This window comes from Diachasmimorpha longicaudata, unplaced genomic scaffold (genome assembly GCF_034640455.1).
Source record: "Diachasmimorpha longicaudata isolate KC_UGA_2023 unplaced genomic scaffold, iyDiaLong2 ctg00000055.1, whole genome shotgun sequence".
Lineage (NCBI taxonomy): Eukaryota > Metazoa > Arthropoda > Insecta > Hymenoptera > Braconidae > Diachasmimorpha > Diachasmimorpha longicaudata.
In genome coordinates this window covers 142,564-151,457 of record NW_026973895.1, presented here as the reverse complement: position 1 = coordinate 151,457, position 8,894 = coordinate 142,564, and positions in this window count along the sequence as shown.

The window sequence follows — 8,894 nt, the reverse complement described above, 5'->3', positions numbered from 1 at the left end:
GACGAAGCTATTGCACGTGGTTTCATTAGCCTACGACAATGTGTACTCAAGTTATATGCCATCATATCGAACACGAATATCAACTTCTATGATTGAGTTTTTCGTGAGCTGTGGTCGCCCAGAAAACGATGTTGCATCAGTTTCCTTGGTTATCCGACGTGCTAAAACCGAATATGATGCCAGATTTCGTCTAGGTGCAGCCAAAAAAAGTGATTCCCACGATGTCGTAAAAACGCATATGTATAATCGACTTTTTCTCGAAGACAAATCGTTCCCAAGCAGGCTTCCCGCATTGCACTCGTGTAGTTCGACGAGACGAAGCTATTGCACGCGGTTTCATCGGCCTACGACAATGTGTACTCAAGTTATATGCCATCATATCGAACACGAATATCAACTTCTATGTTTGAGTTTTTCGTGAACTGTGGTCGCCCAGAAAACGATGTCGCATCAGTTCCCTTGCGTATTCGACGTGCTGAAACCGAATATGATGCCAGATTTCGTCTAGGTGCAGCAAAAAAAAGTGATTCCCTTGAAGTCGTAAATACGCATATGTATAATCGATCTTTTCTCGAAGCCTAATCGTTCCCACGCAAACTGCCCGCATTGCCCTCGTGTAGTTCGACGAGATGAAGCTATTGCACGCCATTTCATCGGCCTACGACAATGTGTACTCAAGTTATATGCCATCATATCGAACACTAATATCAACTTCTATGATTGAGTTTTTCGTGAGCTGTGGTCGCGAAGAAAACGATATTGCATCAGTTTCCTTGGTTATTTGACGTGCTGAAACCGAATATGATGCCAGATTTCTTCTAGGTGCAGCCAAAAAACAGAGATTCGCACGATGTCGTAAAAACGAATATGTATAATCGACTTTTTCTCGAACCCTAATCGTTCCCACGCAAACTTCGCGCATTGCACTCGTGTAGTTCGAAGAGACGAAGCTATTGCACGAGGTTTCATCGGCCTACGACAATGTGTACTCAAGTTATATGCCATCATATCGAACACGAATATCAACTTCTATGTTTGAGTTTTTCGTGAACTGTGGTCGCCCAGAAAACGATGTTGCATCAGTTCCCTTGGTTAATTGATGTGCTGAAACCGAATATGATGCCAGATTTCGTCTAGGTGCAGCCAAAAAAAAAGTGAATCCCACGATGTCGTAAAAACGAATATGTATAATCGACTTTTTCTCGAACCCTAATCGTTCCCACGCAAACTTCGCGCATTGTACTCGTGTAGTTCGAAGAGACGCAGCTATTGCACGCGGTTTCATCGGCCTACGACAATGTGTACTCAAGTTATATGCCATCATATCGAACACGAATATCAACTTCTATGTTTGAGTTTTTCGTGAACTGTGGTCGCCCAGAAAACGATGTTGCATCAGTTCCCTTGGTTAATTGATGTGCTGAAACCGAATATGATGCCAGATTTCGTCTAGGTGCAGCCAAAAAAAAAGTGATTCCCACGATGTCGTAAAAACGAATATGTATAATCGACTTTTTCTGGAAGCCTAATGGTTCCCACGCAAACTTCGCGCATTGCACTCGTATAGTTCGAAGAGACGAAGCTATTGCACGTGGTTTCATCAGCATACGACAATGTGTACTCAAGTTATATGCCATCATATCGAACACGAATATCAACTTCTATGATTGAGTTTTTCGTGAGCTGTGGTCGCCCAGAAAACGATGTTGCATCAGTTCCCTTGGTTATCCGACGTGCTAAAACCGAATATGATGCCAGATTTCGTCTAGGTGCAGCCAAAAAAAGTGATTCCCACGATGTCGTAAAAACGCATATGTATAATCGACTTTTTCTCGAAGACAAATCGTTCCCAAGCAGGCTTCCCGCATTGCACTCGTGTAGTTCGACGAGACGAAGCTATTGCACGGGGTTTCATCGGCCTACGACAATGTGTACTCAAGTTATATGCCATCATATCGAACACGAATATCAACTTCTATGTTTGAGTTTTTCGTGAACTGTGGTCGCCCAGAAAACGATGTCGCATCAGTTCCCTTGCGTATTCGACGTGCTGAAACCGAATATGATGCCAGATTTCGTCTAGGTGCAGCAAAAAAAAGTGATTCCCTTGAAGTCGTAAATACGCATATGTATAATCGATCTTTTCTCGAAGCCTAATCGTTCCCACGCAAACTGCCCGCATTGCCCTCGTGTAGTTCGACGAGATGAAGCTATTGCACGCCGTTTCATCGGCCTACGACAATGTGTACTCAAGTTATATGCCATCATATCGAACACGAATATCAACTTCTATGATTGAGTTTTTCGTGAGCTGTGGTCGCGAAGAAAACGACATTGCATCAGTTTCCTTCGTTATTTGACGTGCTGAAACCGAATATGATGCCGGATTTCTTCTAGGTGCAGCCAAAAAACAGAGATTCGCACGATGTCGTAAAAACGAATATGTATAATCAACTTTTTCTCGAAGCCTAATCGTTCCCACGCAAACTTCGCGCATTGCACTCGTGTAGTTCGAAGAGACGAAGCTATTGCACGAGGTTTCATCGGCCTACGACAATGTGTACTCAAGTTATATGCCATCATATCGAACACGAATATCAACTTCTATGTTTGAGTTTTTCGTGAACTGTGGTCGCCCAGAAAACGATGTTGCATCAGTTCCCTTGGTTAATTGATGTGCTGAAACCGAATATGATGCCAGATTTCGTCTAGGTGCAGCCAAAAAAAAAGTGAATCCCACGATGTCGTAAAAACGAATATGTATAATCGACTTTTTCTCGAACCCTAATCGTTCCCACGCAAACTTCGCGCATTGCACTCGTGTAGTTCGAAGAGACGAAGCTATTGCACGCGGTTTCATCAGCCTACGACAATGTGTACTCAAGTTATGTGCCATCATATCGAACACGAATATCAACTTCTATGATTGAGTTTTTCGTGAGCTGTCGTCGCCCAGAAAACGATGTTGCATCAGTTCCCTTGGTTATCCGACGTGCTAAAACCGAATATGACGCCAGATTTCGTCTAGGTGCAGCCAAAAAAAGTGATTCCCACGATGTCGTAAAAACGCATATGTATAATCGACTTTTTCTCGAAGACAAATCGTTCCCAAGCAGGCTTCCCGCATTGCACTCGTGTAGTTCGACGAGACGAAGCTATTGCACGCGGTTTCATCGGCCTACGACAATGTGTACTCAAGTTATATGCCATCATATCGAACACGAATATCAACTTCTATGTTTGAGTTTTTCGTGAACTGTGGTCGCTCAGAAAACGATGTCGCAGCAGTTCCCTTGCGTATTCGACGTGCTGAAACCGAATATGACGCCAGATTTCGTCTAGGTGCAGCAAAAAAAAGTGATTCCCTTGAAGTCGTAAATACGCATTTGTATAATCGATCTTTTCTCGAAGCCTAATCGTTCCCACGCAAACTGCCCGCATTGCTTTCGTCTAGTTCGACGAGATGAAGCTATTGCACGCCGTTTCATCGGCCTACGACAATGTGTACTCAAGTTATATGCCATCATATCGAACACGAATATCAACTTCTATGATTGAGTTTTTCGTGAGCTGTGGTCGCGAAGTAAACGATATTGCATCAGTTTCCTTGGTTATTTGACGTGCTGAAACCGAATATGATGCCAGATTTCTTCTAGGTGCAGCCAAAAAACAGAGATTCGCACGATGTCGTAAAAACGAATATGTATAATGAACTTTTTCTCGAAGCCTAATCGTTCCCACGCAAACTTCGCGCATTGCACTCGTGTAGTTCGAAGAGACGAAGCTATTGCACGTGGTTTCATCGGCCTACGACAATGTGTACTCAAGTTATATGCCATCATATCGAACACGAATATCAACTTCTATGTTTGAGTTTTTCGTGAACTGTGGTCGCCCAGAAAACGATGTCGCATCAGTTCCCTTGCGTATTCGACGTGCTGAAACCGAATATGATGCCAGATTTCGTCTAGGTGCAGCAAAAAAAAGTGATTCCCTTGAAGTCGTAAATACGCATATGTATAATCGATCTTTTCTCGAAGCCTAATCGTTCCCACGCAAACTGCCCGCATTGCCCTCGTGTAGTTCGACGAGATGAAGCTATTGCACGCCGTTTCATCGGCCTACGACAATGTGTACTCAAGTTATATGCCATCATATCGAACACGAATATCAACTTCTATGATTGAGTTTTTCGTGAGCTGTGGTCGCCCAGAAAACGATGTTGCATCAGTTTCCTTGGTTATCCGACGTGCTAAAACCGAATATGATGCCAGATTTCGTCTAGGTGCAGCCAAAAAAAGTGATTCCCACGATGTCGTAAAAACGCATATGTATAATCGACTTTTTCTCGAAGACAAATCGTTCCCAAGCAGGCTTCCCGCATTGCACTCGTGTAGTTCGACGAGACGAAGCTATTGCACGGGGTTTCATCGGCCTACGACAATGTGTACTCAAGTTATATGCCATCATATCGAACACGAATATCAACTTCTATGTTTGAGTTTTTCGTGAACTGTGGTCGCCCAGAAAACGATGTCGCATCAGTTCCCTTGCGTATTCGACGTGCTGAAACCGAATATGATGCCAGATTTCGTCTAGGTGCAGCAAAAAAAAGTGATTCCCTTGAAGTCGTAAATACGCATATGTATAATCGATCTTTTCTCGAAGCCTAATCGTTCCCACGCAAACTGCCCGCATTGCCCTCGTGTAGTTCGACGAGATGAAGCTATTGCACGCCGTTTCATCGGCCTACGACAATGTGTACTCAAGTTATATGCCATCATATCGAACACGAATATCAACTTCTATGATTGAGTTTTTCGTGAGCTGTGGTCGCGAAGAAAACGACATTGCATCAGTTTCCTTCGTTATTTGACGTGCTGAAACCGAATATGATGCCGGATTTCTTCTAGGTGCAGCCAAAAAACAGAGATTCGCACGATGTCGTAAAAACGAATATGTATAATCAACTTTTTCTCGAAGCCTAATCGTTCCCACGCAAACTTCGCGCATTGCACTCGTGTAGTTCGAAGAGACGAAGCTATTGCACGAGGTTTCATCGGCCTACGACAATGTGTACTCAAGTTATATGCCATCATATCGAACACGAATATCAACTTCTATGTTTGAGTTTTTCGTGAACTGTGGTCGCCCAGAAAACGATGTTGCATCAGTTCCCTTGGTTAATTGATGTGCTGAAACCGAATATGATGCCAGATTTCGTCTAGGTGCAGCCAAAAAAAAAGTGAATCCCACGATGTCGTAAAAACGAATATGTATAATCGACTTTTTCTCGAACCCTAATCGTTCCCACGCAAACTTCGCGCATTGCACTCGTGTAGTTCGAAGAGACGAAGCTATTGCACACGGTTTCATCAGCCTACGACAATGTGTACTCAAGTTATGTGCCATCATATCGAACACGAATATCAACTTCTATGTTTGAGTTTTTCGTGAACTGTGGTCTCCCAGAAAACGATGTTGCATCAGTTCCCTTGGTTATCCGACGTGCTGAAACCGAATATGATGCCAGATTTCGTCTAGGTGCAGCAAAAAAAAGTGATTCCCTTGAAGTCGTAAATACGCATATGTATAATCGATCTTTTCTCGAAGCCTAATCGTTCCCACGAAAACTGCCCGCATTGCCCTCGTGTAGTTCGACGAGACGAAGCTATTGTACGCCGTTTCATCGGCCTACGACAATGTGTACTCAAGTTATATGCCATCATATCGAACACGAATAACAACTTCTATGATTAAGTTTTTCGTGAACTGTGGTCGCGAAGAAAACGATATTGCATGAGTTTCCTTGGTTATTTGACGTGCTGAAACCGAATAGGAGGCCAGATTTCCTCTAGGTGCAGCCAAAAAACAGAGATTCGCACGATGTCGTAAAAACGAATATGTATAATCGACTTTTTCTCGAAGCCTAACCGTTCCCACGCAAACTTCGCGCATTGCACTCGTGGAGTTCGAAGAGACGAAGCTATTGCACGCGGTTTCATCGGCCTACGACAATGTGTACTCAAGTTATATACCATCATAACGAACACGAATATCAACTTCTATGATTGAGTTTTTCGTGAGCTGTGGTCGCCCAGAAAACGATGTTGCATCAGTTCCCTTGGTTATCCGACGTGCTAAAACCGAATATGATGCCAGATTTCGTCTAGGTGCAGCCAAAAAAAGTGATTCCCAGGATGTCGTAAAAACGCATATGTATAATCGACTTTTTCTCGAAGACAAATCGTTCCCGAGCAGGATTCCCGCATTGCACTCGTGTAGTTCGACGAGACGAAGCTATTGCACGCGGTTTCATCGGCCTACGACAATGTGTACTCAAGTTATATGCCATCATATCGAACACGAATATCAACTTCTATGATTGAGTTTTTCGTGAGCTGTGGTCGCCCAGAAAACGAAGTTGCATCAGTTCCCTTGGTTATCCGACGTGCTAAAACCGAATATGATGCCAGATTTCGTCTAGGTGCAGCCAAAAAAAGTGATTCCCACGATGTCGTACAAACGCATATGTATAATCGACTTTTTCTCGAAGACAAATCGTTCCCAAGCAGGCTTCCCGCATTGCACTCGTGTAGTTCGACGAGACGAAGCTATTGCACGCGGTTTCATCGGCCTACGACAATGTGTACTCAAGTTATATGCCATCATATCGAACACGAATATCAACTTCTATGTGTGAGTTTTTCGTGAACTGTGGTCGCCCAGAAAACGATGTCGCATCAGTTCCCTTGGTTATTCGATGTGCTGAAACCGAATATGATGCCAGATTTCGTCTAGGTGCAGCAAAAAAAAGTGATTCCCTTGAAGTCGTAAATACGCATATGTATAATCGATCTTTTCTCGAAGCCTAATCGTTCCCACGCAAACTGCCCGCATTGCCCTCCTGTAGTTCGACGAGATGAAGCTATTGCACGCCGTTTCATCGGCCTACGACAATGTGTACTCAAGTTATATGCCATCATATCGAACACGAATATCAACTTCTATGTTTGAGTTTTTCGTGAACTGTGGTCGCCCAGAAAACGATGTTGCATCAGTTCCCTTGGTTAATTGATGTGCTGAAACCGAATATGATGCCAGATTTCGTCTAGGTGCAGCCAAAAAAAAAGTGATTCCCACGATGTCGTAAAAACGAATATGTATAATCGACTTTTTCTCGAAGCCTAATCGTTCCCACGCAAACTTCGCGCATTGCACTCGTGTAGTTCGAAGAGGCGAAGCTATTGCACGCGGTTTCATCGGCCTACGACAATGTGTACTCAAGTTATATGCCATCATATCGAACACGAATATCAACTTCTATGTTTGAGTTTTTCGTGAACTGTGGTCTCCCAGAAAACGATGTTGCATCAGTTCCCTTGGTTATCCGACGTGCTGAAACCGAATATGATGCCAGATTTCGTCTAGGTGCAGCCAAAAAAAGTGATTCCCAGGATGTCGTAAAAACGCATATGTATAATCGACTTTTTCTCGAAGACAAATCGTTCCCGAGCAGGCTTCCCGCATTGCACTCGTGTAGTTCGACGAGACGAAGCTATTGCACGTGGTTTCATTAGCCTACGACAATGTGTACTCAAGTTATATGCCATCATATCGAACACGAATATCAACTTCTATGATTGAGTTTTTCGTGAGCTGTGGTCGCCCAGAAAACGATGTTGCATCAGTTCCCTTGGTTATCCGACGTGCTAAAACCGAATATGATGCCAGATTTCGTCTAGGTGCAGCCAAAAAAAGTGATTCCCACGATGTCGTAAAAACGCATATGTATAATCGACTTTTTCTCGAAGACAAATCGTTCCCAAGCAGGCTTCCCGCATTGCACTCGTGTAGTTCGACGAGACGAAGCTATTGCACGCGGTTTCATCGGCCTACGACAATGTGTACTCAAGTTATATGCCATCATATCGAACACGAATATCAACTTCTATGTTTGAGTTTTTCGTGAACTGTGGTCGCCCAGAAAACGATGTCGCATCAGTTCCCTTGCGTATTCGACGTGCTGAAACCGAATATGATGCCAGATTTCGTCTAGGTGCAGCAAAAAAAAGTGATTCCCTTGAAGTCGTAAATACGCATATGTATAATCGATCTTTTCTCGAAGCCTAATCGTTCCCACGCAAACTGCCCGCATTGCCCTCGTGTAGTTCGACGAGATGAAGCTATTGCACGCGTTTCATCGGCCTACGACAATGTGTACTCAAGTTATATGCCATCATATCGAACACGAATATCAACTTCTATGATTGAGTTTTTCGTGAGCTGTGGTCGCGAAGAAAACGACATTGCATCAGTTTCCTTCGTTATTTGACGTGCTGAAACCGAATATGATGCCGGATTTCTTCTAGGTGCAGCCAAAAAACAGAGATTCGCACGATGTCGTAAAAACGAATATGTATAATCAACTTTTTCTCGAAGCCTAATCGTTCCCACGCAAACTTCGCGCATTGCACTCGTGTAGTTCGAAGAGACGAAGCTATTGCACGAGGTTTCATCGGCCTACGACAATGTGTACTCAAGTTATATGCCATCATATCGAACACGAATATCAACTTCTATGTTTGAGTTTTTCGTGAACTGTGGTCGCCCAGAAAACGATGTTGCATCAGTTCCCTTGGTTAATTGATGTGCTGAAACCGAATATGATGCCAGATTTCGTCTAGGTGCAGCCAAAAAAAAAGTGAATCCCACGATGTCGTAAAAACGAATATGTATAATCGACTTTTTCTCGAACCCTAATCGTTCCCACGCAAACTTCGCGCATTGCACTCGTGTAGTTCGAAGAGACGAAGCTATTGCACGCGGTTTCATCAGCCTACGACAATGTGTACTCAAGTTATGTGCCATCATATCGAACACGAATATCAACT